At 44.0% G+C, this 13248-nt stretch overlaps 1 pseudogene; it reads right to left on the minus strand.

Moving 5' to 3' along the window:
* Nucleotides 1–9114: 9114 nt before the first annotated feature.
* LOC120666725 lies at nt 9115–12663 on the minus strand (annotated as a pseudogene).
* Between the last annotated feature and the right edge of the window lie 585 nt (nt 12664–13248).

Genomic DNA, 13248 nt, shown 5'->3' on the forward strand with positions numbered 1-13248 from the left:
TAGTACTACGCATTTATTATTACGATTGCAGTACTATTAGAGACGTGTTTATAAATTAATTATGATTTAGAATAGAATTTGGCATATGCAGTATAGAATTTGAGTGTCATCACGTAGTTATGAATACTTATACGTTGTAGTTGAATTCCATACTTAGTTTTTACGGATTATTGAATAAGGTAGTGAAGTAAAGATTATAACTCGATAAGTATTCTGTGATATACAGATATGTCGAGCAAGATGCAGTTTCAAATATTTTATGGTGACTACAATGTTTTGTATGAGCCAAATGGAGTAGACCTTTCTGCCTTTAAGTGCACATCTAGCGCCATAGATAAACCTCTGGAAAGGAGTTTTGGTTCCATATGTAAGTGGCTGCAGTGTGGGTTCCGTGTTGATCCGTTGACACATGTGATGACCGTCCAGTCTCTTGTTAATTGGGAGGTAGAAAGTGATTTATGGGAATTGATGATGATACACAGCACTGATGACTGGCAGAAGTACATGCAAGCAGCTCTAGAGCGTGGGTGGCCTCTGGCCATTCTTGTTTAAATCCAAGAGAAGACACAAAATGAAATCCAACATGGTGCAGATCAAGCAACTCCGAGTATTCGAAGAGAGACCAATTATGTTGAGCAAGATGAGTCAGAAGAGATAGAGAACCAAAACATGGGACCACAGAGCCTTGCTGATGAGAGAGAGAGGATACATAGCATTGTGGACGAGATGGAGGCAGAAGACCAAACCGCAATAGAGATGGAAGAATATGAGGGCTCATCTGATGATGAGCAATACCCATTGCCAAAAGAGTGGAAGGAGCATGGTTTTGGCAGTCATGTCGCAGAAGACGTACGAAATCAGGAGTGGGAGTACAGAGGAAATGAGGTAGTGCAAGGTGCAACATATCCAAACATTGAAGCCGTAAAAGATGCTGTGAGACTATGGGCAATATCATTGAAACGAGAATTAAGAGTCGTAAAGTCTGGCAGTAAAGAATATGAGGTGAAGTGTGTGAATGATGGATATCCATGGCGAGTACATGCATTCAAGGGAAAATGGAAGTCGAACCGGAAATGTTCCATTGTGACAGAGCACACTTGTTTGCTGTCAGAAGTTCTTCCCTCGCATCGGAATATATCATGCGACTTTGTTGCAAAGCAAATATATGGGTTGATTATGGACAACCTAAATTATGAGCCAAAAATAATTGTTCGATACATTGAGCAGACTTACCAGTACACCATTAGTTATTTGAAGGCATGACGGGCTAAACAAAGGGTGTTCGAGATGCGGTTCGGCACATACGAGGCATCATATGATAACTTACCTCGTATGTTATCCCAGGTTGCTGCTAGAAATCCTGGAAGCTTTTATGACACATATCTCGTACCAGCCGTGACTAGGGGCAAAGAATTATGCAACGAGCCTTCTTTTGCATAGGTGCTTGTGTTAGAGTATTTCAGTGTTGTCTTCCGGTGATCTGCATTGATGGCACATTTCTGACTGGAAGGTATAAAGGTCAGATACTCACCGCAATCGGGGTAGATTGCAATAACCAAATAGTTCCGCTCGCATTTGCATTTGTTGAGAATGAGAACTTAGACATTTGGTATTGGTTCCTTGAACGAGTGAAGGTTCATGTTGTTGCTGCACGTCCAGATGTGTGCCTTATTAGTGATAGGCATGCAGGTCTGCTGCAATCAATACTGAAATTGCAACGTGGAACTGCGACAACGCCTCCATTGTGGCCCGATGTCCAAAACAGGTGGTGCATTAGGCATATGGGTGCAAACTTCTATGACCACTTCAAGAACAAGGATCTTAAGAACCTGTTTAAGAGGTTGTGCACCCAAAATCAATAGAGAAAATTCAATGCATTATGGCAGATGTTTGATCAGTTGACTGCAGAGCTAGTGAAGGCAAGGGCATCAGGACCAGGCACGAGTCAGGCTGCAGAGGCTAGGGATTCAATTGAGAAGCCATTTTCACACTGGATTCGAGGTGCACCTAAGGAGAAATTGTCATTCCTTTATGATACCAACGGAATACGGTATGATATTCAGACAACGAACCATGCAGAGTGTTTCAATATGATTATGCGTTCTTGTCGTGTCTTTCCTCTTGTGGGAATTGTTGAGTTCATCATATATGGGTGCATGAAGTATTTCAGAGAGCGCTACATGGCTGCAAGCATAAACATCAGCAACTCCCAAATTCAGTTTTGCACAAGAGTGACACAATATATGCAAGAGAAGAATGAAAAGGCCAAACTGCACCGCGTCATATCGACAGGTACAATGGAGCATAGATTTGAGGTTCTATGCAAGGATAGAACTGGTCGTGGTATCCGTAGAGATAGGGTGGTACAGGAGAGTTTGATTACAGTAGATGGCAAAGTCTTCTGCTCCTGCATGAAGCCTAAGTTATTGCATTTGCCATGCTCGTATCTCATTGCGGCATGTGCAGAGTCTGGGTTGCAGCCAGGAGTATTTGTTTCACCTTACTTCAGCAAAGAAGCAGCTCTATCCACCTGGGGACATGAGGTATACCGGATTGGAATAGTGGGGCCTTTCATTCAGGATAATGAGAATAAGATGTTTATTCATGATCCAGCCACTAAGAAAGGCAAAGGCTGCCGCCAGACACGTCGTATTCGCAATGGTATGGACGAGTCCGAAGCAAGCAAGGCACAAAAGCGTTGCAGCCAATGTGGAACTTTGGGTCACAACTACAAGAAGTGTCCTCAGAATGCACTTCACGATGCTGCTGACGTCGGTCCTTCCGGAAATCCTAGAGATGGAGCACCTCCTACGTTCAGACGACCATCGGCGAGAATTGCTCGTGGAAGGCATTCGGTGTCATGATCCATAATTGTATCGAACATATTTGTAATATGTAGTAATCGTGCGTCCAGTTTGTATGGAACATATCTGTAATGTATAAATATCGTGCGTGGAGTTTGTATCGAACCTATCTGTAATATATAGTAATCGTGCGTGGAGTTTGTATCGAACCTATCTGTAATGTATAAATATTACGCGTCCAGTTTGTATGAAACATATATGTACCTATGTGTTCTCATATATTTTTGAATGCAGGTATGGAGATGGACTCCTTGCTAGACCCAGTTATCGACTCGAGCCACATGTCTTACTTTGCAGCAGTTGAGCACCGAGCCCTAGAGGTGCTACGTCCTCGTCCACCCGGGGAGGCGATCTCTATACACCACGATTAGTGTGACAGGTATGTAATGAAATATTATTGTTTATCACTTATATATTGGTCGGTATTCCTTTGTTTCGATAATTTTGTTTATTGCAGGTTACGTGAGGCTGGTCTACTGACTCTGAGCCGTCTTGTCGAGGGTGGGCCTATTCAGCTCGACCGATCCCTCCTGACGGCGCTCGTTGACAGATGGAGGCCGGAGACACACACGTTCCACCTCCCGTGTGGGGAGATGACTCCTACGCTGCAGGACGTGGCCTACCTCCTCGGCCTCCCTATCATCGGGGAGGCTGTAGGTCCGCGTGTGGTGGCGGCCTCGTGGAAGGATGACCTGGAGGCCCGTTTTGCCCTGGTTGACCTTGTGGAAGAAGCAGGTCCGATCAACCCGCACCCGCGAGCAGCAGGTCCTTCGAATACCTGGTTCCTACAGTTTACAGTACGTATTCGTTCCATATTTAAATTTAATTGTTACAATTCACATGTTCCATTGTCAGTTGAAACCATTAATCTTAATTGTTTATGCAGCCTGCCCTGTTGGCTGCGGATGCCGACGAGTACAGTGTGACCAGATCGCTGGAGGCGTACCTACTTTGGTTGTTTGGTTACATCATGTTCAACAACACTCATGGCAACTCGGTGGATAGGATTCTCCTTCCGTATGCACGGGAGATTGCAGATGGGGACGAGGACGTACCGCCCTACAGCTGGGGTGATTCGGTACTTGCAGCCACTTACCGTGGACTCTGCGACGGCTGCATGAAGACACATGGGAACGCTATCCTGGCAGGGTGCCCACTACTGCTACAGCTTTGGTCGTACGAGAGGCTAGCCGTTGGTCGGCCCATGGTCAGCCACGAACCTTACCACGGGGCCATGTATGGCGACGAGGAGGACGACAGGCCCACTATGGGAACTATCTGGATCTGGCGTCAGGTACGTTCGCAACAAATCTAATTTTGTTATTCATTGTTACATGATGCATTAGCTCACTTTTAATTTTACTTATTCGGAATGCAGAGGTCCTGGGCGCATGCGCAGGTTAGACGCGCATATCCTGAACTTGTTTCGGAGCTCGACATGCTGACGCCCGAGGACGTTGTCTGGGAGCCTTACAGCCCAGAGGCTGTGGCTACCCGTGCACCAGCAGGCCTGTCTTCGCACTGCTCCGCGAATGCGAGCATGTGGCTTACTACAGCCGTCCTAGTTTATGACATCGCGGTTGAGGCATATTGCCCCTGGAGATTCAGGAGACAGTTTGGGCAGCGCCAGGAGTTTCCGGTGCCCACTGCGTTGGAGCGTGTCAGTCGCCAGGACCACAGGTAATTATGAATGAACTTGGCTCATACATTCGTGTCGAATTTAACGATTCTTCGTGGTCCACTTTTGTAGGTTGTCAAGGAGTGGCTTGCCGTGCTCTGATGATTGGCTCACCAAGATGCAGCCATGGGTGGACCAATGGGAACAGGCAGACGAGCACTTGGTCCATCCAACAGGACCACACACAGACAGCTCCTTTAGGGCTTACCTCACCTGGTACTTACCCCGGACTCGGGCTCGTCTGGTTTATGTTGACACTCACCCACAGCCACACCCGAGGCCTCAGGATGGCTATGCCCGGCACCACGTGGAGGCACTAGCTGGCGCGGTGAGTCTCTTGATCATATTTGCATATATATATATATATTCATAAGATAATTCATGTGTTTCTAACTGTTCCTTTATTGAATGGATGCAGTTTCGCCTTTGCAACATGATGGAGACGGACTGCTCGACTTACCTGACGAGGGTACGTGCCGGATCCCCAATGACCCAGTTTGAGCAGACAGAGGCATGGTCGAAGCAGCGTGACCAGTTGCGTCAGATAGTGCACAACTTGGGAAGCCGTGTGCAGTACGAAGACAGCCACGGGTCGTCCCAGGCCTCGTCGTCGTTCCCGTGTCCGTCGACCGTGCACGGGCCGACGTCGCGGTTCTTCCCAAGTGCAGGTAACGTACATATCTCTTTAAAATTAGATCAATTATTCCTACATATTTACTAATATCACAAACAGGATACGATCCAGCTACTGCGTTCGGTTATACTGGAATGTTTAGAGGGACAGCACCAGTTGGCGGATCGTATCCAGGGATGGTACCGGGGCCACAGATACCGGCCTACACAGATTAGTTTATGTTTCATATTTCGGTTTCTACATGTCATGACGAAAGACACGAGCGTACGCTAACATCCGCATTTTATGCGTAGGATTCTACCCCGATGCGGGCGCCGGACCTTCTTCTTCCTCCTTTCGACCAGATAACGAGGGCTTCACCTTAGATAACCTCGACAGCTTGACTCCAGAAGAGCCTGCCGCGCAAGGTGACCCCGATGTCTTGGGGTATTCACAGCTAGGAGGAGCACCACTTGGGATCTCTCAGCAGCAGACACCACAGCCCCTTGCGCGTCCTGAGCGACAGGTGAGGTCTCCGGATGTTCTCACCTACTCCGAGGGCCATGTCCGTGCCCAGCAGAGGGCTAAGAGGGTCCGACGCCCTAGGGGTGGTTAGATATATTTGATGTTTGTATCTCTGATGTTTATTTGTAATGAGATAGTTGTGGACTGCTTATTTGTATCCGATGTTTATGATTGTGCTAGTTTACTTGTCATTTATTTCTATAGATTCTATTGATGTGAACTTGATATGTTTGTGGGTTCCATAATGCTCGTGAAATAAGGGAAGTTCTTGCGAATTTTTTCCGTGATTTAATGAAGGACAAGTTAGGTGCGGTAGGAGTTAGCGGCCGAGATCCGCCGACGATGATGACGACTACACGCTCGAATAGCTCAAAATAGGAACCATAGTGTATCTAACTGCGAGTACGAGATCACAGGTTGCCACTGCTCAACACGGCGATCACGGGTTTCCCAAATGTCGCATTCTTTGCCCAGACATACGTGACAAAAGACGACAACCCAATAGCAGTGCCCTTCCACCATTTCAAAAAGATGTGACAACACGGCAACCACACCAGCTCACCTTCAAAGCAGACTCTCTGGCGAGGACGACGGAACTGTCATTCTACAACGAAGGTCTGTGGCGTGTAGTGGGGAAGGCGGCATCTAAGCGCGATCGACCGAGCGACAGCAATGCAGTGCTGTGAGTCTGCATGCACAGAGATGCATCGAGTAGTCATTTTGATAATCGAATCTAGCCTTTTCAGTGTTAGGTCAGCTAGCCTCTTCACTGTGTTGTCATGTAGGCTTTTTAGGTGCATTTACACTCCACACTCCGGGTATCAGACCTTTGAGCGCTTATAAAAACTCCGAAGTTTGTGAACTCCCAGCAGCACTCAAACACCAAAGCTCATTGTATACCCAATGCCTGGAGGTGAGTCTAGCAGGAAGAATTACTACGGTTTTGGGAAAGGAAATGGGAGAAGAAAGGGAGACCCCATAATATGGGAGGGGCCTTTTGAACCTGATTCCTTTCCGGAACCATTGTTTGAGTTTCCGCCACAGCATAAGAGTGAATTTACCAATGAAACTCCTCTTTGACAATACGATAACGTAGAGAACCGTGGCCAAAATGCAGACATTGTGAGGACTGCTTAGTGCAGATGTGCACCGACGGGATGGATGGCGGTCGACGTTTCTTTAAATGTCCACACGCATGGGTAATACTCGGTTGTTTCATTTCTTTATCTTCAATGAGACACCTTACATGAAATTTGTTTTGTAGTCTTCCGATGCTCCAGAAAACTGTGGTTTTACTAGGTGGGTCGATCCTGCACCAATTGATTCTGTTCAGGAGTTCATCGAGTACCTCCAGATAAAGATCTTTGATCTGGAATGCAAGGTGAACCATTATGAGGAAGTGAGCGAGGGTAACAAAGACGACGAAAATGATGATACCAGCAATGCTGCCGGTTCATAGGATGAACCATGCACTATTCCTTACTGCAACTGACCTTGTCACAAGAAGAAGGGCCCTGTGCCTCTGGCACCACTGCGGAGAAGGCTCAACACAGTTTGCTACGTGGGGGTACGGCTACTAGGACTACCCTAGTGCTAGTGACATGCTGCATCGTTGTGTTTGTTGTGTTTTTTTAAATAACATAAGGCATGCTAGGTTAGTCCGGAATCTGTTTACCGTAGTTTGCAACGGGTTCTGCCATGCCACTGCATGTGTGATGTGTGTTTCATTATCGTTGTATTATGATGTAAAATATGATGGTTCACATTATGTAATGTATTTCTTAGTTTTTATTTCTTATCATTATATTAATTAAATGTGTGCTTTTTAGTATTCTAGTGACATGAAAAGCTCCGAAAATATTAAGGACAAGTTCAAACATTTCATAGATTCCCGGCTACAACTGCAAATTAATGGTAAAATTTACAACACACAGAGTCAAGCTCTCAACTGAAAACATAAACAACTAATTGCAATGGCATGTGCATGCGACAAGGTAATTTCTTGTTGCATCTGAACCTACCATGCCTTATGGAATGTAAAATGCCGGGATTACATGGTACTACTCTACTGAGTGCACCGAGGATATTTGCCCTTCCTAATATATTCGGGACCGGCTTCCTTCGCACAGCGTGCCCTCTCTCGCTTTCTCTACCTGTCAGCTTCACATTCGGCCGCCACCTTACGATCCACCTCCTCCATCCTCTTGTGGATCTCTTCTTGCTCTTTCTTGCGCTTCTCCTCTTGCTGTTCCTCGTGCTTCATTCGACGCCAATGTTCTGCAGCCCACCTTGCTTGTTGTTCCACAAAGTCCTTTGCCTGCTGCGACTGCACGGTGTCGAACCACTGCATAAAATCACAAAGAGGCGGAGGAGACTTTGTCCAACAAAAGTTAGAATCATAACTCAATGTTAGGTCACAAAGAAAAATAGTGTATGTTGTCCTGCTACCTTGGCCCGGTCTTTGCCGTATCGCTTAGGTGGATCATATTCGTAGTTCTCACACATAAAAAACCTCATGCCGTAGTCATCTCCTAAAACCTCAGATTGCATGAACTTGCATAACGAACCGCAGAAGCACATTGGCACATCAATTCCTTCAGGTACGGTGGCTACACACTTGCTCCACGGAATGTAGGTTGATCCTGACGAAGACATTGGCGCTATAGTGTGGTGCGCCAAATGACGAACAATGATTTAAATAATGCACATATCGTATTACAAATCGATGCGTGAAAATATAGGTACTGTCATAATTCTATTGTCTTATGCTGCAATATCAATAAGGTACTGTCATAATTATATTCTAATGCATAATTAATTTAAAAACAAGTCTGTAAAAGTACTCAAATTGTAATACTAAACGAGTGTTCTAAAGCACCAAATCTAATTCAGCTAATCCGCTAATTAAATTAAATTGTTATACAATATCAACGGATTCATACAGAAGTTACCGGTAGATCACAAGTGCGGAATTCGGCAGAGCTTCGCCGCTTTTCTTCTCCTCACCCCTCTCTTTTTTTTCTAAATTTTTAGGCTCAAATGACAAGGAAATGGCGGCCAGGGCTTATATAGGGGGGAGGGACCCTGTCGCCCCTGGGGTGGGCGACAGGCCCCTGTCGCCCGTTGGGGGGGGGGGGCGACAGGCCCCCTTTCATTTTTTTTCGGCCATGAACCTCGTTGCAAATTTGAAGAAAAAAAATTACATCTAGGGCCTGTCGCCCTCCCATAGGGCGACCGGGGGTATTTTTGAAATTTTTCAAAACGGAGATATATTTTTAAATTTTTTATTTTTTTAAATATAAAAAAGAAAAAATTCCCATCGCAGATGCAGAACAAAGTTGTAGTGAGTGAGTAGACCTGAGCATTTCCGGCCCGGTCGAGCCCGACGGGTTTTAGCCCGCTCAGGACACTTGGACAGGCTTGGACAAAGCAAATGAGGCAGGAAAAAAGGAATTCCCTGGTACAACAGATTACAATACACATGGAGTAGCATAAAAGGAGAGGGAAATGCAGTGATGATGCTTTTTCGACAACAATCTCTTACAAGTACTGAGCTACTCCCTCGGTCCCACAAAAATTGTTCATATTTTGTCCCACAAAGACTGTTTATATAGCTCCACTCACAAAATAAGGAAGGCTAATAGGTGCGATAATTACTGCAAGGCGTGCGTGCATAATTAATTCTACTCGGTATTTTGGACTTTTAGCATTGCTACTATCTTGTCTAAACTTTTCTAATCGAACCGAGAGCCCATACGCTCCTCAGCATTGTTCCTTCCTCACAGACGTCCTCACTTTTATTTTTTTTTCGAAAGACAGACGTCCTCACTTTTATGACAAAACAGAACATGGATATGTACATATACCCTCTTCAGCATGGGCAGTCGTAGATGCAGGGGATGTTGCAATGCCCAGCAATGTATTTCTCACCCTTGGGATGCAACATCTCGGGCTACAGGCGAAGCAGCGCGTGAAATCAATGTTCTTCCTCACCGCCGAGCCTTCGAGCTGAAGCCCTTTCTGCCCAACTGCAACAAACAAACATAACAGCTTGTTCAGAACAGAGCCCAAACCACAACTGTGAAATCATATGGATGGATTGAACCGAATATTGTGGTGGTGTACACCACCAACACAGCAGACCAGTTTAAGTTTATCTAGGGGTTTCTGGCATTATTTGAAGAGGTCAGAGTTTACATTTCTTCAGATGCTTGTCACATTCATGAATCATGATGTGCCACAATGACAAGAGAGCCAAAGGAAACTTTTATCCTAACTGCGAGAGCACTAACAAAAAGCCGACTACCTAAATGCAATGCAAGACACAATCCAACCTTACCAATCGCAGGGCTAAGAATCGTACGTTCAAAAAAATGCAAATCTTCTATATATATTAGTTACCATCAACAGTAAGTGCTTAGCATTCATATTTGTAACAGTGTGAGTCACATTGGAACGGGAGTAGGTGAAGCCGTGAAGGTTACTAAGTGAGAAAATATAAGAAATAAAGATGAAGCAAGAATGAATAAGTTTAAACAAGTCAGCTATGCATTAAGGATGTGTCTGGTATGATACTTTAGGGATCAACCCATGCTCGTGAGGAGACCATCCCTAAGATTTTAGTGAGATGGACAAAATCCTTATGTCTTAATACAAAGATACGCAGCTCTCCTGCGTGTTCTAGAAAAAAAAATCCTTATGTCTCAGTAATGATGGACCAATGTTCATGTTTCAAACAAAAACAAAAATCATGAAAAATCCCTAAGAAATGCTTGTCGATTGGAACATGCGAAAAACAAACATCAAACCACATACACTTCAGTACTTCACTCTTATAACATGATAGGGGATCTGTTATGAACATGTGCTGTAGGCAGGTAATAAAAGGGATGACGACCAAGTTGAACAATGTGGTTATTACCAATGTTCAATGTTCCCCAGACAAATAATTAAACAGTCTTTAAATAGCAGCAGCAGTAAGTATAAAATGCAGCTAAATCACCACAACTTCCACCCCAAAAGCAAACTATAAGAGCTTCCAAACACCAGTCATCTCTTGTGAGAATACTGAAGAGACATCATGGCTGAGATTTCCAACGTTTGGGTGCCATAATGTATTCACAGAAAAATCATGCTTCTCTACTCACCAGTATAATCAGGACCCAATGGCTCACAGCAAGTCACAAGGAAGCCACTTGAAGCCCGCCTTCTGCTACAGAGTTGAAGCTCCGCAAAAAAGAACTGTTCTTGCGAACCCTGCTTGATGGACTTTGCGGTGAAGTTAACATGCGTGTAAAAATTGCATGACTCAGGCATGCTATTGACAGGCATAACACCCGTAAGCTCGAACTTGATCTGGGCAGAACAAAATCAAGAAAGGTCATGAAATGCAATTTACAATCCAAGAAAGACAGTATTCCCTTTTCTAGAACAAGTAAATAAATTGCACACATACCTTCTTCCTTTGGTTGTAGTGCTCCAATGCACCCTTTGCATATTTCATGGACTGCTCATGAATAACTTTAGGACTGGCAAGGAGAACATGGAGATCTTTTGTGTTAGAATCCACTTCCCTGAACCCAAAAACACATATATAGAACAGTGTCGAATTCAAACGCCAAATAACATGGATAGTATCTACATAGCAAAAGCTATGAATCTAGAAAAAGCAAAATGACTAATAATTTCGGACGGAGGGAGTATATAAAAAGATACTCGGCAGTGTTGATGGGCTGAAAAATAACCCAAAGTCCAGATGAAGCTGCCGTATAGGCTGAAAAACGGCCCATACGTGCGGGCACCTTGAAGGTGAAATTAATAGACTCTAGAAGCATGTTTTTCATTTAAACAAGAATTGAAATCTTTTATACGGAATAATAATAGAGATTGAATTGACATGTCTGAAACCCTGCATTAGAGGACTGAAATTATCTCAATTTTGTTGATTTCTCTAATTCTGTTAACTACTCACTTCACTTGATCCCAAAAAAGACGTATTATAGGTTTGCCTTAAGTCGAAGTATTTTAAGTTTGATTAATTTATATGAAACATAACAATGTTTATGATGAGTTGATTCATCATTAAATATTTGATTAATTTATATGAAACATAACAATATTTATGATGAGTTGATTCATCGTCAAATATATATTACCAATATTTATGAAAGTACCCATTAGATTCATCATTAAATATATTTTCTACCTAGTTGGTTTCATAAATGTCGATTCTATCTCTATAAATTTGATCAAATATAAGATAGTTTGATTTAGGATAAAACTAGAATTGCGGTATTAGATAATAGGAGCACTTGGTTTCTGGCGTTTTTCTTGAAACATCTAAACTGTTTTGGTTCAAACAATTGTGATGCATTTGATCTGTGTTTACCATGTTGAAGCCCAACTGCCCAAGGTTTCAGAAAATGATGGTATACTAGTCGTTTGTTTTTTGAGTTTTTGTTGTTTCCTTTCTTGTTCCAGAAAGCAAACCGATACTCTTCTTGCTTGACATGCACCAAATCATTGTTGCAGGTTGCTTCTTACTTACCGCTGAGGCGCAGACGGCGGCGCATTGTGGAGGTACGTTTTGGCGAGGCTGTCGAGGCAGCGGAGCTCGAAGGAGGGGCGGCGGCGCCCGGGATCGCCTCCTGACGGCGACCGCAGCACGGCGGTCGGCAACGGCGGCGGCAGCGGGCCAGCCGCTTCTTCTTCCCCTCCTCCTGATGATGACTGCAGGACGATGGCGGAGAGCGCGGGAGGAGGCAGGAGCCATTCTGCCGCCGCAGGCTCTGCTCCGGGCTGATGACGAGCGCCGCCGTCCGGATCGTCGGACGGGCGCTGCGGCATCGCCATGCCGTACGTCGGCGTCACCGGCGCGGAATCCAATTTTTTTGTAGATGGCTTCGTGATCCCGGGATCGAGTTGGACTCCGGATTCGATCGGGTACGCCCACACGGGCGCGGTTAGGTGTCACTTCAGCCGATATTTACACCAACCGTACGTGAAGCGGGATTAATTCTCCCCATATCCGAGAGAGAGCACTTATTGGGCTGAATGAATTTTAGGCCCACTGTCACAGTTTGCTAGCATTGTTTCTGCGCGTCAGCTTCTTTCCCACATGCATACAGATGAAAACAAAAACTGATGATATCACCCACATGCAAGAGAAGTTCACATTAAGAAAATCTATAAATCATAAACTGTGCATCCAAATTAAATTTTGATTGCGTCAGTATCTTTTTTATGACAAGATCTTCAAAATAAGATCACACTTGCATATCTTTGCACGTTATTTTTAAAAAATAATTTTTAATACTAAATAATTAATTTCAGCTACTAGAAATAAATATTTTAACAACACGAACAAATAATTATTTTTTACGAACAAAAAACTAAAACATGATGAACAAATAATAATATAATATGAACAAAATATTAAACATAACGAACATTTGATTGTATAAATAATAATAAAAAAATGCATATCACGAACAAATGAATCATTCACACTGAACAATTTAATTTACAAAGTGAACAAATAATTTGGTAGTACGAAGAAATTAATTACA

This window comes from Panicum virgatum, chromosome 2K (assembly GCF_016808335.1).
Source record: "Panicum virgatum strain AP13 chromosome 2K, P.virgatum_v5, whole genome shotgun sequence".
Classification (NCBI taxonomy): Eukaryota; Viridiplantae; Streptophyta; class Magnoliopsida; order Poales; family Poaceae; genus Panicum; species Panicum virgatum.